The sequence below is a fragment of the Quercus lobata genome, chromosome 4, assembly GCF_001633185.2.
Source record: "Quercus lobata isolate SW786 chromosome 4, ValleyOak3.0 Primary Assembly, whole genome shotgun sequence".
NCBI lineage: Eukaryota > Viridiplantae > Streptophyta > Magnoliopsida > Fagales > Fagaceae > Quercus > Quercus lobata.
Window position 1 is genome coordinate 67759805 of NC_044907.1, and position 11903 is coordinate 67771707.

The following is an 11903-nucleotide window of genomic DNA, read 5'->3' on the forward strand; positions in this document are numbered from 1 at the left end:
TTGAATGCATTTAATACCCTCCGTTCTGCCCTTCCTATAAGAAGGCAAGCAGGAGGCCATCACTTTCGTGCAGACTCCTCTCCTTCCTTCTGAGATCTGAAACCCGTAGCCTCCTCTAGCGCCTGCTTAACCCGTTTGTTATACACCATATCAGTACATGCCCACCATAACGAACGATGAAGGAACCATGCCCCTCCTCAAAACACCATGTTCCGATAAAGCTTGAAATGGCTCGATCGGGGCAAGGGTGGCACAGACTTAAGACCTGTCCCGCCTCTCTTTCAGCCAAAATCCGAAGCAGGGGCTCGTCATGTCGAATTCTCGGCGTGGCTGAGTCGAGAACACCCAATATCAGCACCACTCGGCTCCTCACGAGCGTACCTAACATGGCACCAGTGTGTTAGGAGTCAGGGCTGAGGCAGGGGCGAAGTGCTTCTGCTTCTCCCTCTCTTTGCTCACTGGTGCCCCCCTCCGTCTTCCTCTTATAGTATTCCCAGCACCAGTTCCGCCTTGGTGCTGTCCTTCTCCCTCTTTTGCTCCTCTCTCTGTCTTTTCATTTCTCCCCCTCTTCTTCTCCTCTTTCTCTTACTCATGTCCTCCATCTTCTTCATTCATCTCCTCCATCTTCTTCATTGATTTCTTTCTTACTATTTCCTTCTTCTTCTTTTTTTTTTTTTTTGAAGTGAGTTCTTCTTTTAGTATGAGCAACAATGAGGCAGAGAGTGGAGAGACTTTGAAGACAAGTTTAAAAGGCGCTTGACCATTTGCTTATCTGTACTGTGGATGTTAGTACTGCTTCGGCAGCCCCTCTTTTGTATAGGCTTGTTGAAGCCTCTTTTTGTACTTTGTAATAATTTTTCATATCAATAAAAGTTGTTTCTATTTCACTTTGCATGTTCTGTCTCTTTATTTTTATAAATTTGCAAGTGCTGCTCGGCTCAACAATACCGCATCTAAATCAATGACGACTAAGACCAAAATACTTAATAATAAAAAGATGTTGCCATAATCTTAATGGAAATGCTTGGCACGATAAGGCAGACCAATAAACAGTAATACTTACCTTCATGGCTTGGATCCGAGGACCATGCAAGGCCTTGGTTATGTCCAGAACTTGTAATAATAATAATTTTTGTACTTGATTTCCCCATAGGCTTGAGTCCGAGGACCACGCAAGGCCTTGGTTCTGTCCAAAACTTGTAATAATAATAATTTTTTGTACTTGGTTTCCCCATAGGCTTGAGTCCGAGGACCATGCAAGGCCTTGGTTCTGTCCAAAACTTGTAATATTTTTTGTACTTGGTTTCCCCATGGCTTTCCGAGGACCATGCAAGGCCTTGGGTAATATTTTCTTGTACTTGGTTTCCCCATAGGCGAGGACCATGCAAGGCCTTGGTTCTGTCCAAAACTTGTAATATTTTCTTTTTTGTACTTGGTTTCCCCATAGGCTTGAGTCCGAGGACCATGCAAGGCCTTGGTTCTATCCAAAACTTGTAATATTTTCTTTTTTGTACTTGGTTTCCCCATAGGCTTGAGTCCGTGAACCATGCAAGGCCTTGGTTCTGTCCAAAACTTTATGCTCTTTCCTCAGGTGTCTCATAATCTGCCGAGCAAGTAGTTGTCCTCGACGAAGGTTATTCCTTGGTGTGGGTCATAGTCCGTGGGCTTCCATGCTGAACGGGCCTGGGCCGCGAATTTATTAGGCCCACAGATTTAGAGGCATTTCCGTAGTCTTTGGTCACGCGGTACTTTTTGGCGTCCTAGTATTCGAGGTGCGCCTTCACGAGGCTCCTTTAATCTCAGGGTTGCAGACGGCATTGGAAATCGAGCCGGAGACATTTTGTCTGTAGCGTTCCTTGGGACGCTGCGTGAATTAAATGCCATCACCTCATCTTTTAAATAAATAGGAGAGAGAGTTGCTTTACCTTCGCACAAATTCTTCAGTCTCCTCTCTCAGTACATCATGTTTGAGGCAAGGATTGGGGCAAAGGAGCTCTCTCCGCCACAAAAGCGCCGTGTCTTCTTGAGATTCCAGATAGTGAGGTACGGGCCAAGGAGGCGTAGACTCAAGAGAATATTTCAGTTCGAGAGAGGGGAAAGGATGTTTCTCCCTCTTTTAGTCAAAATCCGAAGCAGGTTCTGGTCATGCCAGATTTTTGGTATGCCCGAAGACGGAATTTCCGCCATCAGCGCCGTCTGCCTTGTAGCAGGCAAATTTCTGCAGGGGCTTCCCAACTTCCGGCTCCCTGCATCTTTTCTGTAGATGGTGTTAGACTGAGGTCAGGTTCTTTGGCTGCCTGAGTTATGGGCATGTAGAAGCGTCGAGGAATAGTTTCCTTAGACGACATCTTGGAACAGTAGCCAACCTCTCCTCTGAGATATCTCCTCGGCATCATCTTCACTCTTTTGTACTTTTCTTTTGCTTACGCAGTTAACTCTAATGTAAGCTGGTTTCAGCTTTTATTGTACACTGTACTGTTCTTTTGTCTTAATAAAAGATGCGTTTATTTCTTTATACATACTTTTTTTTTTGCAACAACCACTTTGGGTCTGAATATTAAGTCTAAGCCTGCCTTTAACAATACTCTGGGCGGAAGAACACTTTAATACAAACCCTTATTAGTTTAAACTCGCAAATATTATCAAGTATAACAATGGTAATCCTCAATAGATTGAATTCATGGAACTAACCGAGATAGCTGCTGAGCGTTGCGTGATGCACGCTAGACGAATATCCGAGAGAGCAGCCGAGCAGCGACGGACTTGGATCGTGCCCTTGGGGTAACATACTGTGCCGTATCGTATCAGCCCTTTTGGCACTAGGGATTTGAGGGTAGACCGTGGAACCCGTGCAATTAAAGGATTGACCCAACTGTTAACGAGAAGTTCTCTTCGGATGGATTTTAATGCTCAAGTAACAGTTTTTATTTTTGTGTTTCCCCACACTTGGACCATGCAAGGCCTTGGTTCTGCCCAAAACTTGTGATTTTTCTTTTTTGCACTTGGTTTCCCCATAGGCGAGTCCGTGGACCATGCAAGGCCTTGGTTCTGTCCAAAACTTGTGAGATTTCTTTTATGTACTTGGTTTCCCCATAGGCTTGAGTCCGAGGACCATGCAAGGCCTTGGTTCTGTCCAAAACTTGTAAGATTTCTTTTATGTACTTGGTTTCCCCATAGGCTTGAGTCCGAGGACCATGCAAGGCCTTGGTTCTGTCCAAAACTTGTAAGATTTCTTTTATGTACTTGGTTTCCCCATAGGCTTGAGTCCGAGGACCATGCAAGGCCTTGGTTCTGTCCAAAACTTGTAAGATTTCTTTTATGTACTTGGTTTCCCCATAGGCTTGAGTCCGAGGACCATGCAAGGCCTTGGTTCTGTCCAAAACTTGTAAGATTTCTTTTATGTACTTGGTTTCCCCATAGGCTTGAGTTCGAGGACCATGCAAGGCCTTGGTTCTGTCCAAAACTTGTAAGATTTTTTTATGTACTTGGTTTCCCCATAGGCTTGAGTCCGAGGACCATGCAAGGCCTTGGTTCTGTCCAAAACTTGTAAGATTTCTTTTATGTACTTGGTTTCCCCATAGGCTTGAGTCCGAGGACCATGCAAGGCCTTGGTTCTGTCCAAAACTTGTAAGATTTTTTTATGTACTTGGTTTCCCCATAGGCTTGAGTCCGAGGACCATGCAAGGCCTTGGTTCTGTCCAAAACTTGTAAGATTTCTTTTTGTACTTGGTTTCCCCATAGGCTTGAGTCCGAGGACCATGCAAGGCCTTGGTTCTGTCCAAAACCTTTTATACTTGGTTTCCCCATAGGCTTGAGTCCGAGGACCATGCAAGGCCTTGGTTCTGTCCAAAACTTGTAAGATTTCCTTCTTCCCCCATAGGCTTGAGTCCGAGGACCATGCAAGGCCTTGGTTCTGTCCAAAACTTGTAAGATTTCTTTTATGTACTTGGTTTCCCCATAGGCTTGAGTTCGAGGACCATGCAAGGCCTTGGTTCTGTCCAAAACTTGTAAGATTTCTTTTATGTACTTGGTTTCCCCATAGGCTTGAGTCCGAGGACCATGCAAGGCCTTGGTTCTGTCCAAAACTTGTAAGATTTCTTTTATGTACTTGGTTTCCCCATAGGCTTGAGTCCGTGGACCATGTAAGGCCTTGGTTCTGTCCAAAACTTGTAAGATTTCTTTTATTTGTTTTATTTTTCAACCACCAGCCCCTACACCAAGGCGGGGACAGTTGGCCTGAGGTTGGAAGCCCCTAGAGACGCCCGCGCCCTTAGCACTGCGAGGCGTAGCCCCTAGCAGAAGCTTACGTCGGAGCAACAACTATATGTCGCCGGAGACGGGGGAAATCCCAGAAATTTCTGCTTGCTAGAGAGCTGACTCCACCGCCACCTGCGCCAACGCGCAAGCTTTCCCACAGACGGCGCCAATTGTAAGGACACGATTCTTTGGTGGCCCAATAAGGACGTTGGGCTCACGCATGAAAGATCCCTCATAATATGATTTGTAGAGAGTGGGCTTGAAAAGCTAGCTGTTGGTCACGGGGTGGTGCCCGATCCTGGTTTTAGAGGAATTCATGTAGAAAAGGAGTTGGGCTTGAACATTTAAGCCCTAAGGCATCGCACCCTATGGGATGGGATTCCTCGGAGTCGATCCGAGGACCATTGAGGCCTTATCCCGGTTATCCGACGACGGACTTTCTTCAGTGAGGTCCGGTGTTCTTAAGAGATTCTCCCCCATATAGTCTTTCTTTTTCGGATGTGGGATTGGATCCCTTTAGATTTACTTACTTTCTTCTTTTATACTCCTCTGCATTAATTGTCCTTCGTCCACGTGTAGGGTCAATCTTTGCAAGACGGATACTTGTCCCATCCGTCTAATCCCAGAATTGTTGGGAATGGTTGATAAGGCTGCAGAGTACGGCTCTGTCATGTGTTGGGTCTTATCTGGAAGGGTAGTAAGGGTAACTTCTCCAAGATATTTTGGATCTCCTTACAAATTCGTCCCTATACCAGTTTTACCCCTTAATTACGATGGGGTTCTGGATCTGCCGAGGACTAAACTGTCCTCGGCTACCTTCCAAAGTTGTTTTGTGCTCGGTAATGTAGAGCCTGGGCCATAGCTCTCCTCGGATTGGGCCTTCGGATTTTCCAGGAGCGATTGGGCTTGGTCCTTAAATTATTGGGCCCCACAATAATAATAATGCTTTAAAATAAAGACAAGTTTCATTTAATTCCAATTGTTATTTTTGCTAAGTTGGAGCACTAAAATTCCTTATTTGAGATGTTTGCCATGTCGACAATTGTTGAGCTTTTATTTATTTATTTTTTTAACGTTGAATATATATATATATACACTTTACTCATTCATTGTATATGTTATTGCATACTTCACAAATACATTTTATATGTTTTTTGGCAATTCACTAATACATTTTATATGTTTTTGCCAATTTCAATAGGGCTATTTGGGGGAAGGCCAGTTTCAATAGGGGTGTTTGTGGGAAGGCCAATGCCATGAGGGATATGATGGTATTGGAAATGGCCTCCGTCGGAACAAAATTGACAGCAACAAGGGTCACGAAAACAACAAATCATCCCTTGTGTGCGTCCAATAAAAGCTAAGAATACCATCAATACAATCATAAAAACCTTCACCACAAATTGCTTGTAGCCTTCCATTAAGACTTGCTCCTGAAGTTCTTCAAATGACAAGTGTTAGTTGTCTTGAGTTGTAGAATGACAGAGATTGTGTTCATAAATAGGTGGGGAAAAAAAATTTACGTGAAAACTGTTGGGAAAACACTAAAGAGCTCATTTATTAAATTGTCGTTTCCCTCCCCTATCCCCCCTCCCCTATCGAATGTTTCCTCTCTCTCCACTTAATTGTTATTTCCAAATCCCTTAACGCTAGCCATTATCTTATTTAATGTTTATTTATATATTTCTAGGGTAGAAGATGCCCGGTTTAAATGTTATTAAGAAACCCAAATATTAACCACCGCTCACCCTTAGTGTGATGATCAATAGAGTGCTTGTGGGGTGTGGGGGGTAAGGGCCGAGATTCAAGTTTCTAGAAGGGAGCTTTACACACATATACACTTAGATTAGGCTAGAGTAGAATTTCTATCTTGTATTAAAAAATTAAAAAAAAAAAACCCAAATATTAATTTTCTCCATAGGTAACTTATGTGCTTTGATTATTAGGGGGAAAAAAATACAAAACAAAACGTATGTGCTTTGACAATAAAGGTATTAATTTTTTTTTTTTTTTTGGCAAGAATTGAGAGGCATGGTTGATTACTAAGTGTCTGTTTGGCTAGATTATTTTTTGCCAACTTATTTTTGTATTCAGCTTATTTTTCTACTATTTATAGGTCTCACTGCACTTTTTTGTACTATCCATGAGTCTCACTATACTATTTCAACTAACATTTACCTTTATTTACAGTACTTTCAGCAACAAGTTTTCAGTTTCAACAAAATAAGAGGATCTCAAACAAACCCTAAATCTACAAGTAAATAGTAATCTCATGAGAACATCAATTACATAACTTATGTAAATGAGCCCAACAGATGACTTATTTATGCCCAAAAGATTCAATTGACTGATTGGGACTTATTTGTGACACAATTTGGATGGACAGAAAAGTATATTGCTTATTCATGCTGGAAATTTAATATTAATGAACTTCAGATTTTTTGCACATCTTTGCCCTGCTATTTTCTGGATTTATTTTCCTTGTAATTCTTCCGTTAATTCAACCAACCAAATGAGTCATGTGCAATGAATATTATAAAGATATATTTCATTTTCTTATTGGTGGTTGGAGTTGAGGCTCCAAACATACAATGCTTACTCTTTTTATTTGAAAAAAAAAAGCTGATGGGTTCATTCTGGTTAAGACTTTTTAATTTGTACTTAGTGATGTAATAGCTACAAACTTGTGGTTCTTCTTCAATATAATGTTGCGGTTAATGATGCAATGAGCTAGATAGCAATACATAAGGCAGTGTTTGAATCAACAGCTTTCATTGTGGCTAGCTTCCTCCAAGTCCACCTTTTGCGCTTGTTTGAAAGGAAGCTTGGGACACCCAGGGTTTAGATTTGTTCGTGGCTTATTTATTGGATGTATAATTACAATCATGTAACCATTGTTTGTTCACTTTTTTCTTTTTTAGTTTTGGATAATGTAGCAACCACGGTTTGTTAGAAGAATTTTTCCCTTAATATATGAGTTGTTTTTTTCTTTTTTAAACAACGGTGTCTGTTTCAGCATTAACAGCACGATATTAAAAAGTCTCACTGCAATAACACCTTTTTAAACAACTTATATGGAATCTTCCATGTTCCATCACACATCAATTGCACATTGCCAACATTTTGGGATCATTGTTCATGGATTCACTAGGACAAATGGAAAAGAAGTTAACCTTTTAGTCTACACAAAAGAATCCATGCCAATTTGGACCAAGAACTACCTTGATTGACCTAGTTAAATTATACAATTACCTAAGTTGATTAATTAGATCAAATCACCTACAAAACCAATTAAGGCACAATCAAATTGTCAAACTAAATTAAGTGAAATGGAAAATAAGTTTGAAACTGCGATTTGATCAAGACAGAGAAAATTCTCGCAAGCAAAAACCCAATTGGTGAATTTCAAGCTACACTCCCAAAGAATCCTCTAACAAGAGTAGATGTTATGAGTGTTAGGAATCTTATCCTATCCTGAAGTACCATCTTATAGTAGAACCTACTGATTTAGAAGGAAGTTCAACTTCAATCCCCCAATTGGACTACTTCTTGGCTTCTTGTAAATGACTTCTCCTTTGCACGAATCTCCTATTTGTGACTAACACATCATAGAAACCCTTTTGATTGTTGTAGTTGATTTTTGCAGCAACTTTGCACAAAACACGAATAAGATTTTCAACTGTTGGTGCCAATATCTCATTTTGTTTTATGACCTAACCGGTTCAATAGGTGGAGGTTAGGGTTTCAATATGAAAAATCTTTGGTGTTCTATCCCCACCACTTATTTAAATAGGGGTTTAGTGGGCGTTTAAATAGGTTCTCCAACTAAGTTTATAAAAACCCATAAAATATATCCCACTTAAAGTAGAACGTTGCTCGTTAAATAAAAAATCTTGAATCTCGATAGATTGAGAGGTATTGAGGTACTATCAAGATTTACTAATGCTCTATCAGTCGAGTGCAATTGAACCAGGTATTGAGGCAGTAGTTTCAATAGTTTCTTGAGAAATCTTATGTCTTCAATTTATAGAACTTGTAGACAAAATATGACATAAGCTTTGATTTTTTTTGAACTCATAAAATATTATTGCCAACATACAATAACATGACCCATACAATCAACATGAACATGTTTAGTAGAATCAACATTGATGATGTGCCGAAATCATTAGTGAGTTGTAGGCTCCGAATCACTCCAATGGGTATCTGTGGAATAAGAACAGTAGGACCAAATAGAAGGCACCAGTGTGGTACTGGCCAACAACCCTCTGAAAGTCAAGTCAATCAATGAGAAACCTCTAAGGAATCTATAGTGAGAGAACTAGGGATTTTCTGTGTACCTGATAAAAGAGAGGGTCTGGTGCTTATATAGTGGCGAGTGATGAACCAAGATCCCTTGAAAGTGGGGATTTTTCCTTATGAAGAAGATCTAGTACTAGGGTTCCCGAGATTGTAGGGTGTCTTTCCATATAAGGGAGATATAAATCAGTAGTAGGTTCATCTTGCGTGATATGCAAGATGTTTCCTTATATGAACATTCGTAAGGACCAAGCAATGCCATGCTGAACCCATCGGCTTTTTCATCCACTCTGTCGGCCTTTCATTCACCCGTCAACCTTTCATCTTGTCAGGTTTTAGTGTGGCTCCATCGCTTTTCATGTCATCATTCTAGATCCTCCCTTCACTTCTGTGGGATTGACAAACCCATAGGCGCTATCAGTTTCCTTGCATGGTGTGTCTAGGATTATTGAACCTTAGTCCAAAATACCCCTATCAAACACATTTCTCACTTTATCCCATATGGCAAGTGAACCAGATGATGACATACAATCATCATTATGCTCAATATTGTTAACAAAGTTCTGTTTAAAATTTTTGCTTCTCAAAGAAATATCTGCTGCTCGTCAGCTAGTTGTAAAGCCAACCTAGTTCTTTGCCCAGATACTTGACTAGCAAACTTACCAGACCCATGTGGATCTAGTAAGGCACTCACATCGATTCAGTGACAAACCATCATTTCTTATCAGTGAAATAGGACTCATTAGGTACAAATATGCAATTACCAGAAGAAAACCAAATCCACTCAAAACAATATAGAAACAAATTGTCACCTATAGAGGGGTCAAATCATTGAATTCAGATAAAGGAGAGAAGCACCCCAGTAATTACCCCAGAATACCGAACATAATATAACATTATTCTTTAAACTTTTCTAAGTGCACATCATTATTTCATCACCACGTTTAGGACACAACAAACAGATTCCAGTAGGATCCATCATTGCTTCTGTATACAGCTCCAGTCCTCTGGAATACATTTTGGGGCATCATCAAACAATGGTTTCCTCTTCATGCAATTATAGGCTAAGGGCAGCCTCATGATTCTGCATAAGCAGATTGTATGCAACAACACCATTTCTTCTGCTGTAAACATCATAGTGATAGCAATATATTAACCAATAAATGTCATTATAAAGCAACATGTTAGTCCCATTGATACACTCTGAGACATTTTTTCTCATTCATATCTTCATTGACATTCATAACCATTAACCAGCCTCAAATAATGGCATGAATATGGATTATTTGGGACATCAATCATTTGGCAATATGAGCTATAAACCTAAATGAAATTTGATTATATAAACCTAAATGAAATTTGAACAAGCAGTATTCATTAATTCAACATATATTTTGAGAAACATCACAGTGTCTTGGCCTCAACTCAGGAAATAGTGAATTATAGTGTAAATTTGATTTTGATACTGATATATGATCAAAAACAGTTGTAAGTACTTGAACATTCTTCTGATAATGAAGGTTCTGAATATTTTATTTTGTCAACCTAACACAAACCTCTTGCTTTTATTGGGAATCAAGGCCCTCAAACATTGGATTAAAGCATTTTCTCTACCGCTTCTTACCCAGAAAAACCCTAAGTTCAAACTAAAAGATGAATAATATTTTATGATCTCAATTGAAGTAACAAGGAATGGCTGTGTGAAATGAAAAGGTTCAAAGCATAAATTTGAACAAGGCTCTAAACAAATCAGAATGGAAGCCAATATAAGAAATATGCAAGATTGCAACTTACAGAGTGAGGCTTTCCAAGAACTGCTCTGTGGTTATATTTTGAGTCATCCTTTGGTGGTGAGTCAGGCTTTCCACCGTCTTTTTCTCGTTCCGAGCCTTGTTGACGATTATTGGGAACCCCCTCAGCTGAGGCCGGGTCATTGACATCCCATTCACCAAACTTTGGCAATGGTCTATCCTTTTCCTGTAGACATTAAAAATTTGTATGATATGCATGATTAATGAAGTCTTCTTCCATGATCATATATAAAGGAAAATATGATACAACGAATGAATGAGATGTAGAAGGATGGGTGCTTCACTTGCACTTAATGAAGCAACCAAAATAATTGCACTATTTTGATCCATAAGGTGAAATTAGATTCTTCTAAGAAAATATGTACATATGGAACAGGATACAAAACAGAAACATTGATGAAAAAAAATCAAGAGGTCTTACCACTAAAAGAAGTAGCTTCTTGGACGACGATAAGCTGGTATGATGGCAGGCATGGAAAGTGAGAGCAAGACCCAATACTGTAGTGACAATGGAGGCCTACCATATTTGGGGAAAGAGACAGGGAGGGGGAGATTGATCATAAAACTACATCCTTTATTTCTTTTTCTTTTTCAATTGTTAAGAAAAAGATTCATAGGTTGACAGTGACAGCCAATACTTAACCAATTTCCATATGCAGGATCTATATATCACATCATATGGTAAGAAACACATATCAATATGATTGGTTTGTTTAAGTGAAAACAGTACCTCAACGGCTGGAGTTTCATGTGTTATTAACAGTGTCACAAAGTAAGAAGAAAACCATGAAATCAAATTAATAATGTCAAGAAAAAAAGAAAATTTTATAAAAAAATTCATTGGGGAGTAAACAATCTGTACTGACAGCAGGCTGGGTACAAAATGTGGCATAAAGAGAAAAGATAACAATTCCTTGTCAAGAGAAAGAAACCAATACAGTTTTATTTCGGAAAGGCCATGTTATTGGCCGGCTAACCCTACTACTGAAATTCTATGTACGAAGAAGAATTAGGCACTCTGCCAAAAAAAAAAAAAATCATACTAACTTTCTATTCAAAATTTCAAACTATCCTTAGAAATAGAGGAAACACTATAATCAAACTATTCTTATGAGTTATGATATGACCGAACAAACAAAGTTCATGAACTGTGGTTACAATCAAGAGAAAGTATAAAAAATTCATACTCTATAACACTGGGCATCTTCATTAAATCCATAAAGGTTGCACTTTCAAGAGTTAAGTTTACACAACTCACCCTAGAAACACATGCACACAAAGAATCGCATTGCCAAGGACTTAACGTGCGATAACCCAAGACAAGAACCCTCACCAGCCCTTTTTTTGGGGCGTCCACAAAAGGTATTAAAGTTTTGTTTGCAAGAATTTGGGGGAATTGATGATTACTAACTCCACTAGTAATCTCACAAGAGCTTTGATTACATATACATACTTACTAGTTCCTACTTATCTGAAGCCTAACAGATGATTTATTTATGCTCAAAAGATTCAATTGATTGACTGGGACTTTTTTTG

General features: G+C 39.6%; 1 long non-coding RNA gene across 1 annotated transcript; it reads right to left on the bottom strand.

The window, feature by feature from the left end:
* Positions 1-9385: 9385 nt before the first annotated feature.
* LOC115984074 lies at positions 9386-10864 on the bottom strand. Its single transcript, XR_004090354.1, has 3 exons — positions 10789-10864; positions 10351-10533; positions 9386-9680 (listed from the first exon to the last, which is right to left on the bottom strand). It is a non-coding gene; the product is annotated as an uncharacterized LOC115984074 (long non-coding RNA).
* Positions 10865-11903: the final 1039 nt, after the last annotated feature.